This window comes from Hypanus sabinus, chromosome 28, assembly GCF_030144855.1.
Source record: "Hypanus sabinus isolate sHypSab1 chromosome 28, sHypSab1.hap1, whole genome shotgun sequence".
In the NCBI taxonomy this organism is placed as follows: domain Eukaryota; kingdom Metazoa; phylum Chordata; class Chondrichthyes; order Myliobatiformes; family Dasyatidae; genus Hypanus; species Hypanus sabinus.
In genome coordinates this window covers 4,326,018-4,351,357 of record NC_082733.1, presented here as the reverse complement: position 1 = coordinate 4,351,357, position 25,340 = coordinate 4,326,018, and positions in this window count along the sequence as shown.

Sequence of the window (25,340 nt, the reverse complement as noted above, 5' to 3'; positions counted from 1 at the left end):
GACTGATGTGGAACTCTATAGATATTGCATGTAGAGTGCTAGGTGCCATGGAATACTCCAATGCAAGCTGAATTCAGTAACCTACCTGGTACCATTTACAGTGGAACAGCCATTGACTTGGTTTAGTTCTGTAAAGTCTAAAGTTCCAATGAGTAGAGAAGGTAATGCTACTGAAAGTAACTTCAGTAGCATAGGTAGCACACTCAAAAAATTGGTTCCAGACAACTCTAAATCATATGGTTAGTGTGCTAACAATGTTTACATCATGTTAGCACATAGTACTTATCAGCAAAATTGAACTGTACACTCCTTTGAGTTGAATGCATTACTTTGTATTCAATGCATTTTGTGATAAGTTTCTGTACATAACTACTCAGACTGATGTGGAACTGTATAGATATTGCATGTAGAGTGCCAGGTGGCATGGAATACTCCAATGCAAGTTGAATTCAGTAACCTACCTGGTACCATTTATAGTGGAACAGCCATTGACTTGGTTTAATTCTGTAAAGTCCAAAGTTTCAATGAGTAGAGAAGGTAATGCTACTGAAAGTAACTTCAGTAGCATAGGTAGCACACTCAAAAAATTGGTTGCAGACAACTCTAAATCATATGGTTAGTGTGCTAACAATGTTTACATCCTGTTAGCACATAGTACTTATAAGCAAAATTGAACTGTACACTCCTTTGAGTTGAATGCATTACTTTCTATTCAATGCATTTTGTGATAAGTTTCTGTACATAACTACTCAGACTGATGTGGAACTCTATAGATATTGCATGTAGAGTGCTAGGTGCCATGGAATACTCCAATGCAAGTTGAATTCAGTAACCTACCTGGTACCATTTACAGTGGAACAGCCATTGACTTGGTTTAATTCTTTAAAGTCTAAAGTTCCAATGAGTAGAGAAGGTAATGCTACTGAAAGTAACTTCAGTAGCATAGGTAGGACACTCAAAAAATTGGTTGCAGACAACTCTAAATCATATGGTTAGTGTGCTAACAATGTTTACATCATGTTAGCACATAGTACTTATCAGCAAAATTGAACTGTACACTCCTTTGAGTTGAATGCATTACTTTGTATTCAATGCATTTTGTGATAAGTTTCTGTACATAACTACTCAGACTGATGTGGAACTGTATAGATATTGCATGTAGAGTGCTAGGTGCCATGGAATACTCCAATGCAAACTGAATTCAGTAACCTACCTGGTACCATTTACAGTGGAACAGCCATTGACTTGGTTTAATTCTGTAAAGTCCAAAGTTCCAATGAGTAGAGAAGGTAATGCTACTGAAAGTAACTTCAGTAGCATAGGTAGCACACTCAAAAAATTGGTTGCAGACAACTCTAAATCATATGGTTAGTGTGCTAACAATGTTTACATCCTGTTAGCACATAGTACTTATCAGCAAAATTGAACTGTACACTCCTTTGAGTTGAATGCATTACTTTCTATTCAATGCATTTTGTGATAAGTTTCTGTACATAACTACTCAGACTGATGTGGAACTCTATAGATATTGCATGTAGAGTGCTAGGTGCCATGGAATACTCCAATGCAAGTTGAATTCAGTAACCTACCTGGTACCATTTACAGTGGAACAGCCATTGACTTGGTTTAATTCTAGAAAGACTAAAGTTCCAATGTGTAGAGAAGGTAACGTTACTGAAAGTAACTTCTGGAGCATAGGTAGCACACTCATAAAATTGGTTGCAGACAACTCTAAATCATATGGTTAGTGTGCTAACAATGTTTACATCATGTTAGTACATAGTAGTTCTCAGCAAAATTGAACTGTACACTCCTTTGAGTTGAATGCATTGCTTTCTATTCAATGCATTTTGTGATAAGTTTCTGTACATAACTACTCAGACTGATGTGGAACAGTATAGATATTGCATGTAGAGTGCTAGGTGGCATGGAATACTCCAATGCAAGCTGAATTCAGTAACCTACCTGGTACCATATACAGTGGAACTGCCATTGACTTTGTTTAATTCTGTAAAGTCTAAAGTTCCAATGAGTAGAGAAGGTAATGCTACTGAAAGTAACTTCAGTAGCATAGGTAGGACACTCAAAAAATTGGTTGCAGACAACTCTAAATCATATGGTTAGTGTGCTAACAATGTTTACATCATGTTAGCACATAGTACTTATCAGCAAAATTGAACTGTACACTCCTTTGAGTTGAATGCATTACTTTGTATTCAATGCATTTTGTGATAAGTTTCTGTACATAACTACTCAGACTGATGTGGAACTGTATAGATATTGCATGTAGAGTGCTAGGTGCCATGGAATACTCCAATGCAAACTGAATTCAGTAACCTACCTGGTACCATTTACAGTGGAACAGCCATTGACTTGGTTTAATTCTGTAAAGTCCAAAGTTCCAATGAGTAGAGAAGGTAATGCTACTGAAAGTAACTTCAGTAGCATAGGTAGCACACTCAAAAAATTGGTTGCAGACAACTCTAAATCATATGGTTAGTGTGCTAACAATGTTTATATCCTGTTAGCACATAGTACTTATCAGCAAAATTGAACTGTACACTCCTTTGAGTTGAATGCATTACTTTGTATTCAATGCATTTTGTGATAAGTTTCTGTACATAACTACTCAGACTGATGTGGAAATGTATAGATATTGCATGTAGAGTGCTAGGTGGCATGGAATACTCCAATGCAAGTTGAATTCAGTAACCTACCTGGTACCATTTACAGTGGAACAGCCATTGACTTGGTTTAATTCTGTAAAGTCTAAAGTTCCAATGAGTAGAGAAGGTAATGCTACTGAAAGTAACTTCAGTAGCATAGGTAGGACACTCAAAAAATTGGTTGCAGACAACGCTAAATCATATGGTTAGTGTGCTAACAATGTTTACATCATGTTAGCACATGGTACTTATCAGCAAAATTGAACTGTAGACTCCTTTGAGTTGAATGCATTACTTTCTATTCAATGCATTTTGTTATAAGTTTCTGTACATAACTACTCAGACTGATGTGGAACTGTATAGATATTGCATGTAGAGTGCTAGGTGGCATGGAATACTCCAATGCAAGCTGAATTCAGTAACCTACCTGGTACCATTTACAGTGGAACAGCCATTGACTTGGTTTAATTATAGAAAGACTAAAGTTCCAATATGTAGAGAAGGTAACGTTACTGAAAGTAACTTCTGGAGCACAGGTAGCACACTCATAAAATTGGTTGCAGACAACTCTAATTCATATGGTTAGTGTGCTAACAATGTTTACATCAGGTTAGCACATAGTAGTTCTCAGCAAAATTGAACTGTAGACTCCTTTGAGTTGAATGCATTACTTTATATTCAATGCATTTTGTGATAAGTTTCTGTACATAACTACTCAGACTGATGTGGAAATGTATAGATATTGCATGTAGAGTGCTAGGTGGCATGGAATACTCCAATGCAAGTTGAATTCAGTAACCTACCTGGTACCATTTACAGTGGAACAGCCATTGACTTGGTTTAATTCTAGAAAGACTAAAGTTCCAATGTGTAGAGAAGGTAACGTTACTGAAAGTAACTTCTGGAGCATAGGTAGCACACTCATAAAATTGGTTGCAGACAACTCTAAATCATATGGTTAGTGTGCTAACAATGTTTACATCATGTTAGCACATAGTACTTATCAGCAAAATTGAACTGTACACTCCTTTGAGTTGAATGCATTACTTTCTATTCAATGCATTTTGTGATAGGTTTCTGTACATAACTACACAGACTGATGTTCAACTGTATAGATATTGCATGTAGAGTGCTAGGTGGCATGGAATACTCCAATGCAAGTTGAATTCAGTAAACTACCTGGTACCATTTACAGTGGAACAGCCATTGATTTGGTTTAATTCTAGAAAGACTAAAGTTCCAATGTGTAGAGAAGGTAATGTTACTGAAAGTAACTTCTGGAGCATAGGTAGCACACTCATAAAATTGTTTGCAGACAACTCTAAATCATATGGTTAGTGTGCTAACAATGTTTACATCATGTTAGCACATAGTATTTCTCAGCAAAATTGAACTGTAGACTCCTTTGATTTGAATGCTTTACTTTCTAATCAAAGCATTTTGTGATAAGTTTCTGTACATAACTACTCAGACTGATGTGGAACTGTATAGATATTGCATGTAGAGTGCTAGGTGGCATGGAATACTCCAATGCAAGTTCAATTCAGTAACCTACCTGGTACCATTTACAGTGTAACAGCCATTGACTTGGTTTAGTTCTGTAAAGTCTAAAGTTCCAATGAGTAGTGAAGGTAATGCTACTGAAAGTAACTTCAGTAGCATAGGTAGCACACTCAAAAAATTGGTTGCAGACAACTCTAAATCATATGGTTAGTGTGCTAACAATGTTTACATCCTGTTAGCACATAGTACTTATCAGCAAAATTGAACTGTACACTCCTTTGAGTTGAATGCATTACTTTCTATTCAATGCATTTTGTGATAAGTTTCTGTACATAACTACTCAGACTGATGTGGAACTCTATAGATATTGCATGTAGATTGCTAGGTGCCATGGAATACTCCAATGCAAGTTGAATTCAGTAACCTACCTGGTACCATTTACAGTGGAACAGCCATTGACTTGGTTTAATTCTAGAAAGACTAAAGTTCCAATGTGTAGAGAAGGTAACGTTACTGAAAGTAACTTCTGGAGCATAGGTAGCACACTCATAAAATTGGTTGCAGACAACTCTAAATCATATGGTTAGTGTGCTAACAATGTTTACATCATGTTAGCACATAGTAGTTCTCAGCAAAATTGAACTGTACACTCCTTTGAGTTGAATGCATTACTTTCTATTCAATGCATTTTGTGATAAGTTTCTGTACATAACTACTCAGACTGATGTGGAACAGTATAGATATTGCATGTAGAGTGCTAGGTGGCATGGAATACTCCAATGCAAGCTGAATTCAGTAACCTACCGGGTACCATTTACAGTGGAACAGCCATTGACTTTGTTTAATTCTGTAAAGTCTAAAGTTCCAATGAGTGGAGAAGGTAATGCAACTGAAAGTAACTTCAGTAGCATAGGTAGCACACTCAAAAAATTGGTTGCAGACAACTCTAAATCATATGGTTAGTGTGCTAACAATGTTTACATCATGTTAGCACATAGTACTTATCAGCAAAATTGAACTGTACACTCCTTTGAGTTGAATGCATTACTTTGTATTCAATGCATTTTGTGATAAGTTTCTGTACATAACTACTCAGACTGATGTGGAACTGTATAGATATTGCATGTAGAGTGCTAGGTGCCATGGAATACTCCAATGCAAACTGAATTCAGTAACCTACCTGGTACCATTTACAGTGGAACAGCCATTGACTTGGTTTAATTCTGTAAAGTCTAAAGTTCCAATCAGTAGAGAAGGTAATGCTACTGAAAGTAACTTCAGTAGCATAGGTAGCACACTCAAAAAATTGGTTGCAGACAACTCTAAATCATATGGTTAGTGTGCTAACAATGTTTACATCATGTTAGCACATAGTACTTATCAGCAAATTTGAACTGTACACTCCTTTGAGTTGAATGCATTACTTTCTGTTCAATGCATTTTGTGATAGGTTTCTGTACATAACTACTCAGACTGATGTGGAACTGTATAGATATTGCATGTAGAGTGCTAGGTGGCATGGAATACTCCAATGCAAGCTGAATTCAGTAACCTACCTGGTACCATTTACAGTGGAACAGCCATTGACTTGGTTTAATTATAGAAAGACTAAAGTTCCAATGTGTAGAGCAGGTAACGTTACTGAAAGTAACTTCTGGAGCACAGGTAGCACACTCATAAAATTGGTTGCAGACAACTCTAAATCATATGGTTAGTGTGCTAACAATGTTTACATCATGTTAGCACATAGTAGTTCTCAGCAAAATTGAACTGTACACTCCTTTGAGTTGAATGCATTACTTTCTATTCAATGCATTTTGTGATAAGTTTCTGTACATAACTACTCAGACTGATGTGGAACAGTATAGATATTGCATGTAGAGTGCTAGGTGGCATGGAATACTCCAATGCAAGCTGAATTCAGTAACCTACCGGGTACCATTTACAGTGGAACAGCCATTGACTTTGTTTAATTCTGTAAAGTCTAAAGTTCCAATGAGTGGAGAAGGTAATGCAACTGAAAGTAACTTCAGTAGCATAGGTAGCACACTCAAAAAATTGGTTGCAGACAACTCTAAATCATATGGTTAGTGTGCTAACAATGTTTACATCATGTTAGCACATAGTACTTATCAGCAAAATTGAACTGTACACTCCTTTGAGTTGAATGCATTACTTTGTATTCAATGCATTTTGTGATAAGTTTCTGTACATAACTACTCAGACTGATGTGGAACTGTATAGATATTGCATGTAGAGTGCTAGGTGCCATGGAATACTCCAATGCAAACTGAATTCAGTAACCTACCTGGTACCATTTACAGTGGAACAGCCATTGACTTGGTTTAATTCTGTAAAGTCTAAAGTTCCAATCAGTAGAGAAGGTAATGCTACTGAAAGTAACTTCAGTAGCATAGGTAGCACACTCAAAAAATTGGTTGCAGACAACTCTAAATCATATGGTTAGTGTGCTAACAATGTTTACATCATGTTAGCACATAGTACTTATCAGCAAATTTGAACTGTACACTCCTTTGAGTTGAATGCATTACTTTCTGTTCAATGCATTTTGTGATAGGTTTCTGTACATAACTACTCAGACTGATGTGGAACTGTATAGATATTGCATGTAGAGTGCTAGGTGGCATGGAATACTCCAATGCAGGTTGAATTCAGTAACCTACCTGGTACCATTTACAGTGGAACAGCCATTGACTTGGTTTAATTCTAGAAAGACTAAAGTTCCAATGTGTAGAGAAGGTAACGTTACTGAAAGTAACTTCTGGAGCATAGGTAGCACACTCATAAAATTGGTTGCAGACAACTCTAAATCATATGGTTAGTGTGCTAACAATGTTTACATCATGTTTGCACATAGTATTTCTCAGCAAAATTGAACTGTAGACTCCTTTGAGTTGAATGCATTACTTTCTATTCAATGCATTTTGTTATAAGTTTCTGTACATAACTACTCAGACTGATGTGGAACTGTATAGATATTGCATGTAGAGTGCTAGGTGGCATGGAATACTCCAATGCAAGCTGAATTCAGTAACCTACCTGGTACCATTTACAGTGGAACAGCCATTGACTTGGTTTAATTATAGAAAGACTAAAGTTCCAATGTGTAGAGAAGGTAACGTTACTGAAAGTAACTTCTGGAGCACAGGTAGCACACTCATAAAATTGGTTGCAGACAACTCTAAATCATATGGTTAGTGTGCTAACAATGTTTACATCAGGTTAGCACATAGTAGTTCTCAGCAAAATTGAACTGTAGACTCCTTTGAGTTGAATGCATTACTTTATATTCAATGCATTTTGTGATAAGTTTCTGTACATAACTACTCAGACTGATGTGGAAATGTATAGATATTGCATGTAGAGTGCTAGGTGGCATGGAATACTCCAATGCAAGTTGAATTCAGTAACCTACCTGGTACCATTTACAGTGGAACAGCCATTGACTTGGTTTAATTCTGTAAAGTCTAAAGTTCCAATGAGTAGAGAAGGTAATGCTACTGAAAGTAACTTCAGTAGCATAGGTAGGACACTCAAAAAATTGGTTGCAGACAACGCTAAATCATATGGTTAGTGTGCTAACAATGTTTACATCATGTTAGCACATGGTACTTATCAGCAAAATTGAACTGTAGACTCCTTTGAGTTGAATGCATTACTTTCTATTCAATGCATTTTGTTATAAGTTTCTGTACATAACTACTCAGACTGATGTGGAACTGTATAGATATTGCATGTAGAGTGCTAGGTGGCATGGAATACTCCAATGCAAGCTGAATTCAGTAACCTACCTGGTACCATTTACAGTGGAACAGCCATTGACTTGGTTTAATTATAGAAAGACTAAAGTTCCAATGTGTAGAGAAGGTAACGTTACTGAAAGTAACTTCTGGAGCACAGGTAGCACACTCATAAAATTGGTTGCAGACAACTCTAATTCATATGGTTAGTGTGCTAACAATGTTTACATCAGGTTAGCACATAGTAGTTCTCAGCAAAATTGAACTGTAGACTCCTTTGAGTTGAATGCATTACTTTATATTCAATGCATTTTGTGATAAGTTTCTGTACATAACTACTCAGACTGATGTGGAAATGTATAGATATTGCATGTAGAGTGCTAGGTGGCATGGAATACTCCAATGCAAGTTGAATTCAGTAACCTACCTGGTACCATTTACAGTGGAACAGCCATTGACTTGGTTTAATTCTAGAAAGACTAAAGTTCCAATGTGTAGAGAAGGTAACGTTACTGAAAGTAACTTCTGGAGCATAGGTAGCACACTCATAAAATTGGTTGCAGACAACTCTAAATCATATGGTTAGTGTGCTAACAATGTTTACATCATGTTAGCACATAGTACTTATCAGCAAAATTGAACTGTACACTCCTTTGAGTTGAATGCATTACTTTCTATTCAATGCATTTTGTGATAGGTTTCTGTACATAACTACACAGACTGATGTTCAACTGTATAGATATTGCATGTAGAGTGCTAGGTGGCATGGAATACTCCAATGCAAGTTGAATTCAGTAAACTACCTGGTACCATTTACAGTGGAACAGCCATTGATTTGGTTTAATTCTAGAAAGACTAAAGTTCCAATGTGTAGAGAAGGTAATGTTACTGAAAGTAACTTCTGGAGCATAGGTAGCACACTCATAAAATTGTTTGCAGACAACTCTAAATCATATGGTTAGTGTGCTAACAATGTTTACATCATGTTAGCACATAGTATTTCTCAGCAAAATTGAACTGTAGACTCCTTTGATTTGAATGCTTTACTTTCTAATCAAAGCATTTTGTGATAAGTTTCTGTACATTACTACTCAGACTGATGTGGAACTGTATAGATATTGCATGTAGAGTGCTAGGTGGCATGGAATACTCCAATGCAAGTTCAATTCAGTAACCTACCTGGTACCATTTACAGTGTAACAGCCATTGACTTGGTTTAATTCTGTAAAGTCTAAAGTTCCAATGAGTGGAGAAGGTAATGCAACTGAAAATTACTTCAGTAGCATAGGTAGCACACTCAAAAAATTGGTTGCAGACAACTCTAAATCATATGGTTAGTGTGCTAACAATGTTTACATCATGTTAGCACATAGTACTTATAGCAAAATTGAACTGTACACTCCTTTGAGTTGAATGCATTACTTTCTATTCAATGCATTTTGTGATAAGTTTCTGTACATAACTACTCAGACTGATGTGGAACTGTATAGATATTGCGTGTAGAGTGCTAGGTGGCATGGAATACTCCAATGCAAGCTGAATTCAGTAACCTACCTGGTACCATTTACAGTGGAACAGCCATTGACTTGGTTTAATTCTGTAAAGTCTAAAGTTCCAATGAGTAGAGAAGGTAATGCTACTGAAAGTAACTTCAGTAGCATAGGTAGGACACTCAAAAAATTGGTTGCAGACAACTCTAAATCATATGGTTAGTGTGCTAACAATGTTTACATCATGTTAGCACATAGTACTTATAGCAAAATTGAACTGTACACTCCTTTGAGTTGAATGCATTACTTTCTATTCAAAGCATTTTGTGATAAGTTTCTGTACATAACTACTCAGACTGATGTGGAACTGTATAGATATTGCATGTAGAGTGCTAGGTGGCATGGAATACTCCAATGCAAGCTGAATTCAGTAACCTACCTGGTACCATTTACAGTGGAACAGCCATTGACTTGGTTTAATTCTGTAAAGTCTAAAGTTCCAATGAGTAGAGAAGGTAATGCTACTGAAAGTAACTTCAGTAGCATAGGTAGGACACTCAAAAAATTGGTTGCAGACAACGCTAAATCATATGGTTAGTGTGCTAACAATGTTTACATCATGTTAGCACATGGTACTTATCAGCAAAATTGAACTGTAGACTCCTTTGAGTTGAATGCATTACTTTCTATTCAATGCATTTTGTTATAAGTTTCTGTACATAACTACTCAGACTGATGTGGAACTGTATAGATATTGCATGTAGAGTGCTAGGTGGCATGGAATACTCCAATGCAAGCTGAATTCAGTAACCTACCTGGTACCATTTACAGTGGAACAGCCATTGACTTGGTTTAATTATAGAAAGACTAAAGTTCCAATGTGTAGAGAAGGTAACGTTACTGAAAGTAACTTCTGGAGCACAGGTAGCACACTCATAAAATTGGTTGCAGACAACTCTAAATCATATGGTTAGTGTGCTAACAATGTTTACATCAGGTTAGCACATAGTAGTTCTCAGCAAAATTGAACTGTAGACTCCTTTGAGTTGAATGCATTACTTTATATTCAATGCATTTTGTGATAAGTTTCTGTACATAACTACTCAGACTGATGTGGAAATGTATAGATATTGCATGTAGAGTGCTAGGTGGCATGGAATACTCCAATGCAAGTTGAATTCAGTAACCTACCTGGTACCATTTACAGTGGAACAGCCATTGACTTGGTTTAATTCTGTAAAGTCTAAAGTTCCAATGAGTAGAGAAGGTAATGCTACTGAAAGTAACTTCAGTAGCATAGGTAGGACACTCAAAAAATTGGTTGCAGACAACGCTAAATCATATGGTTAGTGTGCTAACAATGTTTACATCATGTTAGCACATGGTACTTATCAGCAAAATTGAACTGTAGACTCCTTTGAGTTGAATGCATTACTTTCTATTCAATGCATTTTGTTATAAGTTTCTGTACATAACTACTCAGACTGATGTGGAACTGTATAGATATTGCATGTAGAGTGCTAGGTGGCATGGAATACTCCAATGCAAGCTGAATTCAGTAACCTACCTGGTACCATTTACAGTGGAACAGCCATTGACTTGGTTTAATTATAGAAAGACTAAAGTTCCAATGTGTAGAGAAGGTAACGTTACTGAAAGTAACTTCTGGAGCACAGGTAGCACACTCATAAAATTGGTTGCAGACAACTCTAATTCATATGGTTAGTGTGCTAACAATGTTTACATCAGGTTAGCACATAGTAGTTCTCAGCAAAATTGAACTGTAGACTCCTTTGAGTTGAATGCATTACTTTATATTCAATGCATTTTGTGATAAGTTTCTGTACATAACTACTCAGACTGATGTGGAAATGTATAGATATTGCATGTAGAGTGCTAGGTGGCATGGAATACTCCAATGCAAGTTGAATTCAGTAACCTACCTGGTACCATTTACAGTGGAACAGCCATTGACTTGGTTTAATTCTAGAAAGACTAAAGTTCCAATGTGTAGAGAAGGTAACGTTACTGAAAGTAACTTCTGGAGCATAGGTAGCACACTCATAAAATTGGTTGCAGACAACTCTAAATCATATGGTTAGTGTGCTAACAATGTTTACATCATGTTAGCACATAGTACTTATCAGCAAAATTGAACTGTACACTCCTTTGAGTTGAATGCATTACTTTCTATTCAATGCATTTTGTGATAGGTTTCTGTACATAACTACACAGACTGATGTTCAACTGTATAGATATTGCATGTAGAGTGCTAGGTGGCATGGAATACTCCAATGCAAGTTGAATTCAGTAAACTACCTGGTACCATTTACAGTGGAACAGCCATTGATTTGGTTTAATTCTAGAAAGACTAAAGTTCCAATGTGTAGAGAAGGTAATGTTACTGAAAGTAACTTCTGGAGCATAGGTAGCACACTCATAAAATTGTTTGCAGACAACTCTAAATCATATGGTTAGTGTGCTAACAATGTTTACATCATGTTAGCACATAGTATTTCTCAGCAAAATTGAACTGTAGACTCCTTTGATTTGAATGCTTTACTTTCTAATCAAAGCATTTTGTGATAAGTTTCTGTACATAACTACTCAGACTGATGTGGAACTGTATAGATATTGCATGTAGAGTGCTAGGTGGCATGGAATACTCCAATGCAAGTTCAATTCAGTAACCTACCTGGTACCATTTACAGTGTAACAGCCATTGACTTGGTTTAATTCTGTAAAGTCTAAAGTTCCAATGAGTGGAGAAGGTAATGCAACTGAAAATTACTTCAGTAGCATAGGTAGCACACTCAAAAAATTGGTTGCAGACAACTCTAAATCATATGGTTAGTCTGCTAACAATGTTTACATCATGTTAGCACATAGTACTTATCAGCAAAATTGAACTCTACCCTCCTTTGAGTTGAATGCATTACTTTGTATTCAATGCATTTTGTGATAAGTTTCTGTACATAACTACTCAGACTGATGTGGAACTGTATAGATATTGCATGTAGAGTGCTAGGTGCCATGGAATACTCCAATGCAAGCTGAATTCAGTAACCTACCTGGTACCATTTACAGTGGAACAGCCATTGACTTGGTTTAATTCAGTAAAGTCTAAAGTTCCAATGAGTAGAGAAGGTAATGCAACTGAAAGTAACTTCAGTAGCATAGGTAGCACACTCAAAAAATTGGTTGCAGACAACTCTAAATCATATGGTTAGTGTGCTAACAATGTTTACATCATGTTAGCACATAGTACTTATAGCAAAATTGAACTGTACACTCCTTTGAGTTGAATGCATTACTTTCTATTCAAAGCATTTTGTGATAAGTTTCTGTACATAACTACTCAGACTGATGTGGAACTGTATAGATATTGCATGTAGAGTGCTAGGTGGCATGGAATACTCCAATGCAAGCTGAATTCAGTAACCTACCTGGTACCATTTACAGTGGAACAGCCATTGACTTGGTTTAATTCTGTAAAGTCTAAAGTTCCAATGAGTAGAGAAGGTAATGCTACTGAAAGTAACTTCAGTAGCATAGGTAGGACACTCAAAAAATTGGTTGCAGACAACGCTAAATCATATGGTTAGTGTGCTAACAATGTTTACATCATGTTAGCACATGGTACTTATCAGCAAAATTGAACTGTAGACTCCTTTGAGTTGAATGCATTACTTTCTATTCAATGCATTTTGTTATAAGTTTCTGTACATAACTACTCAGACTGATGTGGAACTGTATAGATATTGCATGTAGAGTGCTAGGTGGCATGGAATACTCCAATGCAAGCTGAATTCAGTAACCTACCTGGTACCATTTACAGTGGAACAGCCATTGACTTGGTTTAATTATAGAAAGACTAAAGTTCCAATGTGTAGAGAAGGTAACGTTACTGAAAGTAACTTCTGGAGCACAGGTAGCACCCTCATAAAATTGGTTGCAGACAACTCTAAATCATATGGTTAGTGTGCTAACAATGTTTACATCAGGTTAGCACATAGTAGTTCTCAGCAAAATTGAACTGTAGACTCCTTTGAGTTGAATGCATTACTTTATATTCAATGCATTTTGTGATAAGTTTCTGTACATAACTACTCAGACTGATGTGGAAATGTATAGATATTGCATGTAGAGTGCTAGGTGGCATGGAATACTCCAATGCAAGTTGAATTCAGTAACCTACCTGGTACCATTTACAGTGGAACAGCCATTGACTTGGTTTAATTCTAGAAAGACTAAAGTTCCAATGTGTAGAGAAGGTAACGTTACTGAAAGTAACTTCTGGAGCATAGGTAGCACACTCATAAAATTGGTTGCAGACAACTCTAAATCATATGGTTAGTGTGCTAACAATGTTTACATCATGTTAGCACATAGTACTTATCAGCAAAATTGAACTGTACACTCCTTTGAGTTGAATGCATTACTTTCTATTCAATGCATTTTGTGATAGGTTTCTGTACATAACTACACAGACTGATGTTCAACTGTATAGATATTGCATGTAGAGTGCTAGGTGGCATGGAATACTCCAATGCAAGTTGAATTCAGTAAACTACCTGGTACCATTTACAGTGGAACAGCCATTGATTTGGTTTAATTCTAGAAAGACTAAAGTTCCAATGTGTAGAGAAGGTAATGTTACTGAAAGTAACTTCTGGAGCATAGGTAGCACACTCATAAAATTGTTTGCAGACAACTCTAAATCATATGGTTAGTGTGCTAACAATGTTTACATCATGTTAGCACATAGTACTTATAGCAAAATTGAACTGTACACTCCTTTGAGTTGAATGCATTACTTTCTATTCAAAGCATTTTGTGATAAGTTTCTGTACATAACTACTCAGACTGATGTGGAACTGTATAGATATTGCATGTAGAGTGCTAGGTGGCATGGAATACTCCAATGCAAGCTGAATTCAGTAACCTACCTGGTACCATTTACAGTGGAACAGCCATTGACTTGGTTTAATTATAGAAAGACTAAAGTTCCAATGTGTAGAGAAGGTAACGTTACTGAAAGTAACTTCTGGAGCACAGGTAGCACACTCATAAAATTGGTTGCAGACAACTCTAAATCATATGGTTAGTGTGCTAACAATGTTTACATCAGGTTAGCACATAGTAGTTCTCAGCAAAATTGAACTGTAGACTCCTTTGAGTTGAATGCATTACTTTCTATTCAATGCATTTTGTGATAGGTTTCTGTACATAACTACACAGACTGATGTTCAACTGTATAGATATTGCATGTAGAGTGCTAGGTGGCATGGAATACTCCAATGCAAGTTGAATTCAGTAAACTACCTGGTACCATTTACAGTGGAACAGCCATTGATTTGGTTTAATTCTAGAAAGACTAAAGTTCCAATGTGTAGAGAAGGTAATGTTACTGAAAGTAACTTCTGGAGCATAGGTAGCACACTCATAAAATTGTTTGCAGACAACTCTAAATCATATGGTTAGTGTGCTAACAATGTTTACATCATGTTAGCACATAGTATTTCTCAGCAAAATTGAACTGTAGACTCCTTTGATTTGAATGCATTACTTTCTAATCAAAGCATTTTGTGATAAGTTTCTGTACATAACTACTCAGACTGATTTGGAACTGTATAGATATTGCATGTAGAGTGCTAGGTGGCATGGAATACTCCAATGCAAGTTGAATTCAGTAACCTACCTGGTACCATTTACAGTGGAACAGCCATTGACTTGGTTTAATTCTGTAAAGTCTAAAGTTCCAATGAGTGGAGAAGGTAATGCAACTGAAAATAACTTCAGTAGCATAGGTAGCACACTCAAAAAATTGGTTGCAGACAACTCTAAATCATATGGTTAGTCTGCTAACAATGTTTACATCATGTTAGCACATAGTACTTATCAGCAAAATTGAACTCTACCCTCCTTTGAGTTGAATGCATTACTTTGTATTCAATGCATTTTGTGATAAGTTTCTGTACATAACTACTCAGACTGATGTGGAACTGTATAGATATTGCATGTAGAGTGCTAGGTGGCATGGAATACTCCAATGCAAGCTGAATTCAGTAACCTACCTGGTACCATTTACAGTGGAACAGCCATTGACTTGGTTTAATTCAGTAAAGTCTAAAGTTCCAATGAGTAGAGAAGGTAATGCAACTGAAAGTAACTTCAGTAGCATAGGTAGCACACTCAAAAAATTGGTTGCAGACAACTCTAAATCATATGGTTAGTGTGCTAACAATGTTTACAGCATGTTAGCACATAGTATTTATCAGCACAATTCAAATGTACACTCCTTTGAGATGAATGCATTACTTTCTATTCAATGCATTTTGTGATAAGTTTCTGTACATAACTACTCAGACTGATGTGGAACTGTATAGATATTGCTTGTAGAGTGCTAGGTGGCATGGAATACTCCAATGCAAGCTGAATTCAGTAACCTACCTGGTACCATTTACAGTGGAACAGCCATTGACTTGGTTTAATTCTGTAAAGTCTAATGTTCCAATCAGTAGAGAAGGTAATGCTACTGAAAGTAACTTCAGTAGCATAGGTAGGACACTCAAAAAATTGGTTGCAGACAACTCTAAATCATATGGTTAGTGTGCTAACAATGTTTACATCATGTTAGCACATAGTACTTATAGCAAAATTGAACTGTACACTCCTTTGAGTTGAATGCATTACTTTCTATTCAAAGCATTTTGTGATAAGTTTCTGTACATAACTACTCAGACTGATGTGGAACTGTATAGATATTGCATGTAGAGTGCTAGGTGGCATGGAATACTCCAATGCAAGCTGAATTCAGTAACCTACCTGGTACCATTTACAGTGGAACAGCCATTGACTTGGTTTAATTCTGTAAAGTCTAAAGTTCCAATGAGTAGAGAAGGTAATGCTACTGAAAGTAACTTCAGTAGCATAGGTAGGACACTCAAAAAATTGGTTGCAGACAACGCTAAATCATATGGTTAGTGTGCTAACAATGTTTACATCATGTTAGCACATGGTACTTATCAGCAAAATTGAACTGTAGACTCCTTTGAGTTGAATGCATTACTTTCTATTCAATGCATTTTGTTATAAGTTTCTGTAGATAACTACTCAGACTGATGTGGAACTGTATAGATATTGCATGTAGAGTGCTAGGTGGCATGGAATACTCCAATGCAAGCTGAATTCAGTAACCTACCTGGTACCATTTACAGTGGAACAGCCATTGACTTGGTTTAATTATAGAAAGACTAAAGTTCCAATGTGTAGAGAAGGTAACGTTACTGAAAGTAACTTCTGGAGCACAGGTAGCACACTCATAAAATTGGTTGCAGACAACTCTAAATCATATGGTTAGTGTGCTAACAATGTTTACATCAGGTTAGCACATAGTAGTTCTCAGCAAAATTGAACTGTAGACTCCTTTGATTTGAATGCATTACTTTCTAATCAAAGCATTTTGTGATAGGTTTCTGTACATAACTACTCAGACTGATGTGGAACTGTATAGATATTGCATGTAGAGTGCTAGGTGGCATGGAATACTCCAATGCAAGTTGAATTCAGTAACCTACCTGGTACCATTTACAGTGGAACAGCCATTGACTTGGTTTAATTCTGTAAAGTCTAAAGTTCCAATGAGTGGAGAAGGTAATGCAACTGAAAATAACTTCAGTAGCATAGGTAGCACACTCAAAAAATTGGTTGCAGACAACTCTAAATCATATGGTTAGTCTGCTAACAATGTTTACATCATGTTAGCACATAGTACTTATCAGCAAAATTGAACTCTACCCTCCTTTGAGTTGAATGCATTACTTTGTATTCAATGCATTTTGTGATAAGTTTCTGTACATAACTACTCAGACTGATGTGGAACTGTATAGATATTGCATGTAGAGTGCTAGGTGCCATGGAATACTCCAATGCAAGCTGAATTCAGTAACCTACCTGGTACCATTTACAGTGGAACAGCCATTGACTTGGTTTAATTCAGTAAAGTCTAAAGTTCCAATGAGTAGAGAAGGTAATGCAACTGAAAGTAACTTCAGTAGCATAGGTAGCACACTCAAAAAATTGGTTGCAGACAACTCTAAATCATATGGTTAGTGTGCTAACAATGTTTACAGCATGTTAGCACATAGTATTTATCAGCACAATTCAAATGTACACTCCTTTGAGATGAATGCATTACTTTCTATTCAATGCATTTTGTGATAAGTTTCTGTACATAACTACTCAGACTGATGTGGAACTGTATAGATATTGCTTGTAGAGTGCTAGGTGGCATGGAATACTCCAATGCAAGCTGAATTCAGTAACCTACCTGGTACCATTTACAGTGGAACAGCCATTGACTTGGTTTAATTCTGTAAAGTCTAATGTTCCAATCAGTAGAGAAGGTAATGCTACTGAAAGTAACTTCAGTAGCATAGGTAGGACACTCAAAAAATTGGTTGCAGACAACTCTAAATCATATGGTTAGTGTGCTAACAATGTTTACATCATGTTAGCACATAGTATTTATCAGCACAATTGAACTGTACACTCCTTTGAGTTGAATGCATTACTTTCTATTCAATGCATTTTGTGATAGGTTTCTGTACATAACTACACAGACTGATGTGGAACTGTATAGATATTGCATGTAGAGTGCTAGGTGGCATGGAATACTCCAATGCAAGTTGAATTCAGTAACCTACCTGGTACCATTTACAGTGGAACAGCCATTGATTTGGTTTAATTCTAGAAAGTCTAAAGTTCCAATGTGTAGAGAAGGTAACGTTACTGAAAGTAACTTCTGGAGCATAGGTAGCACACTCATAAAATTGGTTGCAGACAACTCTAAATCATATGGTTAGTGTGCTAACAATGTTTACATCATGTTAGCACATAGTATTTCTCAGCAAAATTGAACTGTAGACTCCTTTGAGTTGAATGCATTACTTTCTAATCAAAGCATTTTGTGATAAGTTTCTGTACATAACTACTCAGACTGATGTGGAACTGTATAGATATTGCATGTAGAGTGCTAGGTGGCATGGAATACTCCAATGCAAGCTGAATTCAGTAACCTACCTGGTACCATTTACAGTGGAACAGCCATTGACTTGGTTTAATTCTGTAAAGTCTAAAGTTCCAATCAGTAGAGAAGGTAATGCTACTGAAAGTAACTTCAGTAGCATAGGTAGGACACTCAAAAAATTGGTTGCAGACAACTCTAAATCATATGGTTAGTGTGCTAACAATGTTTACATCATGTTAGCACATAGTATTTATCAGCACAATTGAACTGTACACTCCTTTGAGTTGAATGCATTACTTTCTATTCAATGCATTTTGTGATAGGTTTCTGTACATAACTACACAGACTGATGTGGAACTGTATAGATATTGCATGTAGAGTGCTAGGTGGCATGGAATACTCCAATGCAAGTTGAATTCAGTAACCTACCTGGTACCATTTACAGTGGAACAGCCATTGATTTGGTTTAATTCTAGAAACTCTAAAGTTCCAATGTGTAGAGAAGGTAACGTTACTGAAAGTAACTTCTGGAGCATAGGTAGCGCACTCATAAAATTGGTTGCAGACAACTCTAAATCATATGGTTAGTGTGCTAACAATGTTTACATCATGTTTGCACATAGTATTTCGCAGCAAAATTGAACTGTACACTCCTTTGAGTTGAATGCATTACTTTCTATTCAATGCATTTTGTGATAGGTTTCTGTACATAACTACACAGACTGATGTGGAACTGTATAGATATTGCATGTAGAGTGCTAGGTGGCATGGAATACTCCAATGCAAGTTGAATTCAGTAACCTACCTGGTACCATTTACAGTGGAACAGCCATTGATTTGGTTTAATTCTAGAAAGACTAAAGTTCCAATGTGTAGAGAAGGTAATGCTACTGAAAGTAACTTCTGTAGCATAGGTAGCACACTCAAAAAATTGGTTGCAGACAACTCTAAATCATATGGTTAGTGTGCTAACAATGTTTACATCATGTTAGCACATAGTACTTATCAGCAAATTTGAACTGTACACTCCTTTGAGTTGAATGCATTACTTTCTGTTCAATGCATTTTGTGATAGGTTTCTGTACATAACTACTCAGACTGATGTGGAACTGTATAGATATTGCATGTAGAGTGCTAGGTGGCATGGAATACTCCAATGCAAGTTGAATTCAGTAACCTACCTGGTACCATTTACAGTGGAACAGCCATTGACTTGGTTTAATTCTAGAAAGACTAAAGTTCCAATGTGTAGAGAAGGTAACGTTACTGAAAGTAACTTCTGGAGCATAGGTAGCACACTCATAAAATTGGTTGCAGACAACTCTAAATCATATGGTTAGTGTGCTAACAATGTTTACATCATGTTAGTACATAGTAGTTCTCAGCAAAATTGAACTGTAGACTCCTTTGAGTTGAATGCATTACTTTCTATTCAATGCATTTTGTGATAAGTTTCTGTACATAACTACTCAGACTGATGTGGAACTGTATAGATATTGCATGTAGAGTGCTAGGTGGCATGGAATACTCCAATGCAAGCTGAATTCAGTAACCTACCTGGTACCATTTACAGTGGAACAGCCATTGACTTGGTTTAATTCTGTAAAGTCCAAAGTTCCAATGAGTTGAGAAGGTAATGCTACTGAAAGTAACTTCAGTAGCATAGGTAGCACACTCAAAAAATTGGTTGCAGACAACTCTAAATCATATGGTTAGTGTGCTAACAATGTTTACATCATGTTAGCACATAGTATTTATCAGCACAATTGAACTGTACACTCCTTTGAGTTGAATGCATTACTTTCTATTCAATGCATTTTGTGATAGGTTTCTGTACATAACTACACAGACTGATGTGGAACTGTATAGATATTGCATGTAGAGTGCTAGGTGGCATGGAATACTCCAATGCAAGTTGAATTCAGTAACCTACCTGGTACCATTTACAGTGGAACAGCCATTGATTTGGTTTAATTCTAGAAACTCTAAAGATCCAATGTGTAGAGAAGGTAACGTTACTGAAAGTAACTTCTGGAGCATAGGTAGCGCACTCATAAAATTGGTTGCAGACAACTCTAAATCATATGGTTAGTGTGCTAACAATGTTTACATCATGTTTGCACATAGTATTTCTCAGCAAAATTGAACTGTAGACTCCTTTGAGTTGAATGCATTACTTTCTAATCAAAGCATTTTGTGATAAGTTTCTGTACATAACTACTCAGACTGATGTGGAACTGTATAGATATTGCATGTAGAGTGCTAGGTGGCATGGAATACTCCAATGCAAGCTGAATTCAGTAACCTACCTAGTACCATTTACAGTGGAACAGCCATTGACTTGGTTTAATTCTGTAAAGTCTAAAGTTCCAATGAGTAGAGAAGGTAACGTTACTGAAAGTAACTTCTGGAGCATAGGTAGCACACTCATAAAATTGGTTGCAGACAACTCCAAATCATATGGTTAGTGTGCTAACAATGTTTACATCATGTTAGTACATAGTAGTTCTCAGCAAAATTGAACTGTAGACTCCTTTGAGTTGAATGCATTACTTTCTATTCAATGCATTTTGTGATAAGTTTCTGTACATAACTACTCAGACTGATGTGGAACTGTATAGATATTGCATGTAGAGTGCTAGGTGGCATGGAATACTCCAATGCAAGCTGAATTCAGTAACCTACCTGGTACCATTTACAGTGGAACAGCCATTGACTTGGTTTAATTCTGTAAAGTCCAAAGTTCCAATGAGTAGAGAAGGTAATGATACTGAAAGTAACTTCAGTAGCATAGGTAGCACACTCAAAAAATTGGTTGCAGACAACTCTAAATCATATGGTTAGTGTGCTAACAAAGTTTACATCCTGTTAGCACATAGTACTTATCAGCAAAATTGAACTGTACACTCCTTTGAGTTGAATGCATTACTTTCTATTCAATGCATTTTGTGATAGGTTTCTGTACATAACTACACAGACTGATGTGGAACTGTATAGATATTGCATGTAGAGTGCTAGGTGGCATGGAATACTCCAATGCAAGCTGAATTCAGTAACCTACCTGGTACCATTTACAGTGGAACAGCCATTGACTTGGTTTAATTCTGTAAAGTCTAAAGTTCCAATCAGTAGAGAAGGTAATGCTACTGAAAGTAACTTCAGTAGCATAGGTAGCACACTCAAAAAATTGGTTGCAGACAACTCTAAATCATATGGTTAGTGTGCTAACAATGTTTACATCATGTTAGTACATAGTAGTTCTCAGCAAAATTGAACTGTAGACTCCTTTGAGTTGAATGCATTACTTTCTATTCAATGCATTTTGTGATAAGTTTCTGTACATAACTACTCAGACTGATGTGGAACTGTATAGATATTGCATGTAGAGTGCTAGGTGGCATGGAATACTCCAATGCAAGCTGAATTCAGTAACCTACCTGGTACCATTTACAGTGGAACAGCCATTGACTTGGTTTAATTCTGTAAAGTCCAAAGTTCCAATGAGTAGAGAAGGTAATGCTACTGAAAGTAACTTCAGTAGCATAGGTAGCACACTCAAAAAATTGGTTGCAGACAACTCTAAATCATATGGTTAGTGTGCTAACAATGTTTACATCCTGTTAGCACATAGTACTTATCAGCAAAATTGAACTGTACACTCCTTTGAGTTGAATGCATTACTTTCTATTCAATGCATTTTGTGATAGGTTTCTGTACATAACTACACAGACTGATGTGGAACTGTATAGATATTGCATGTAGAGTGCTAGGTGGCATGGAATACTCCAATGCAAGTTGAATTCAGTAACCTACCTGGTACCATTTACAGTGGAACAGCCATTGATTTGGTTTAATTCTAGAAAGTCTAAAGTTCCAATGTGTAGAGAAGGTAATGCTACTGAAAGTAACTTCAGTAGCATAGGTAGCACACTCAAAAAATTGGTTGCAGACAACTCTAAATCATATGGTTAGTGTGCTAACAATGTTAACATCCTGTTAGCACATAGTACTTATCAGCAAAATTGAACTGTACACTCCTTTGAGTTGAATGCATTACTTTCTATTCAATGCATTTTGTGATAGGTTTCTGTACATAACTACACAGACTGATGTGGAACTGTATAGATATTGCATGTAGAGTGCTAGTTGGCATGGAATACTCCAATGCAAGTTGAATTCAGTAACCTACCTGGTACCATTTACAGTGGAACAGCCATTGATTTGGTTTAATTCTAGAAAGTCTAAAGTTCCAATGTGTAGAGAAGGTAATGCTACTGAAAGTAACTTCAGTAGCATAGGTAGCACACTCAAAAAATTGGTTGCAGACAACTCTAAATCATATGGTTAGTGTGCTAACAATGTTAACATCCTGTTAGCACATAGTACTTATCAGCAAAATTGAACTGTACACTCCTTTGAGTTGAATGCATTACTTTCTATTCAATGCATTTTGTGATAGGTTTCTGTACATAACTACACAGACTGATGTGGAACTGTATAGATATTGCATGTAGAGTGCTAGTTGGCATGGAATACTCCAATGCAAGTTGAATTCAGTAACCTACCTGGTACCATTTACAGTGGAACAGCCATTGACTTGGTTTAATTCTAGAAAGACTAAAGTTCCAATGTGTAGAGAAGGTAATGCTACTGAATGTAACTTCAGTAGCATAGGTAGCACACTCAAAAAATTGGTTGCAGACAACTCTAAATCATATGGTTAGTGTGCTAACAATGTTTACATCATGTTAGCACATAGTACTTATCAGCAAATTTGAACTGTACACTCCTTTGAGTTGAATGCATTACTTTCTGTTCAATGCATTTTGTGATAGGTTTCTGTACATAACTACTCAGACTGATGTGGAACTGTATAGATATTGCATGTAGAGTGCTAGGTGGCATGGAATACTCCAATGCAGGTTGAATTCAGTAACCTACCTGGTACCATTTACAGTGGAACAGCCATTGACTTGGTTTAATTCTAGAAAGACTAAAGTTCCAATGTGTAGAGAAGGTAACGTTACTGAAAGTAACTTCTGGAGCATAGGTAGCACACTCATAAAATTGGTTGCATACAACTCTAAATCATATGGTTAGTGTGCTAACAATGTTTACATCATGTTAGTACATAGTAGTTCTCAGCAAAATTGAACTGTAGACTCCTTTGAGTTGAATGCATTACTTTCTATTCAATGCATTTTGTGATAAGTTTCTGTACATAACTACTCAGACTGATGTGGAACTGTATAGATATTGCATGTAGAGTGCTAGGTGGCATGGAATACTCCAATGCAAGCTGAATTCAGTAACCTACCTGGTACCATTTACAGTGGAACAGCCATTGACTTGGTTTAATTCTGTAAAGTCCAAAGTTCCAATGAGTAGAGAAGGTAATGCTACTGAAAGTAACTTCAGTAGCATAGGTAGCACACTCAAAAAATTGGTTGCAGACAACTCTAAATCATATGGTTAGTGTGCTAACAATGTTTACATCCTGTTAGCACATAGTACTTATCAGCAAAATTGAACTGTACACTCCTTTGAGTTGAATGCATTACTTTCTATTCAATGCATTTTGTGATAGGTTTCTGTACATAACTACACAGACTGATGTGGAACTGTATAGATATTGCATGTAGAGTGCTAGGTGGCATGGAATACTCCAATGCAAGTTGAATTCAGTAACCTACCTGGTACCATTTACAGTGGAACAGCCATTGATTTGGTTTAATTCTAGAAAGTCTAAAGTTCCAATGTGTAGAGAAGGTAATGCTACTGAAAGTAACTTCAGTAGCATAGGTAGCACACTCAAAAAATTGGTTGCAGACAACTCTAAATCATATGGTTAGTGTGCTAACAATGTTAACATCCTGTTAGCACATAGTACTTATCAGCAAAATTGAACTGTACACTCCTTTGAGTTGAATGCATTACTTTCTATTCAATGCATTTTGTGATAGGTTTCTGTACATAACTACACAGACTGATGTGGAACTGTATAGATATTGCATGTAGAGTGCTAGTTGGCATGGAATACTCCAATGCAAGTTGAATTCAGTAACCTACCTGGTACCATTTACAGTGGAACAGCCATTGATTTGGTTTAATTCTAGAAAGACTAAAGTTCCAATGTGTAGAGAAGGTAATGCTACTGAATGTAACTTCAGTAGCATAGGTAGCACACTCAAAAAATTGGTTGCAGACAACTCTAAATCATATGGTTAGTGTGCTAACAATGTTTACATCATGTTAGCACATAGTACTTATCAGCAAATTTGAACTGTACACTCCTTTGAGTTGAATGCATTACTTTCTATTCAATGCATTTTGTGATAGGTTTCTGTACATAACTACTCAGACTGATGTGGAACTGTATAGATATTGCATGTAGAGTGCTAGGTGGCATGGAATACTCCAATGCAAGTTGAATTCAGTAACCTACCTGGTACCATTTACAGTGGAACAGCCATTGACTTGGTTTAATTCTAGAAAGACTAAAGTTCCAATGTGTAGAGAAGGTAACGTTACTGAAAGTAACTTCTGGAGCATAGGTAGCACACTCATAAAATTGGTTGCAGACAACTCTAAATCATATGGTTAGTGTGCTAACAATGTTTACATCATGTTAGTACATAGTGGTTCTCAGCAAAATTGAACTGTACACTCCTTTGAGTTGAACGCATTACTTTCTATTCAATGCATTTTGTGATAAGTTTCTGTAGATAACTACTCAGACTGATGTGGATCTGTATAGATATTGCATGTAGAGTGCTAGGTGGCATGGAATACTCCAATGCAAGCTGAATTCAGTAACCTACCTGGTACCATTTACAGTGGAACAGCCATTGACTTGGTTTAATTCTGTAAAGTCTAAAGTTCCAATCAG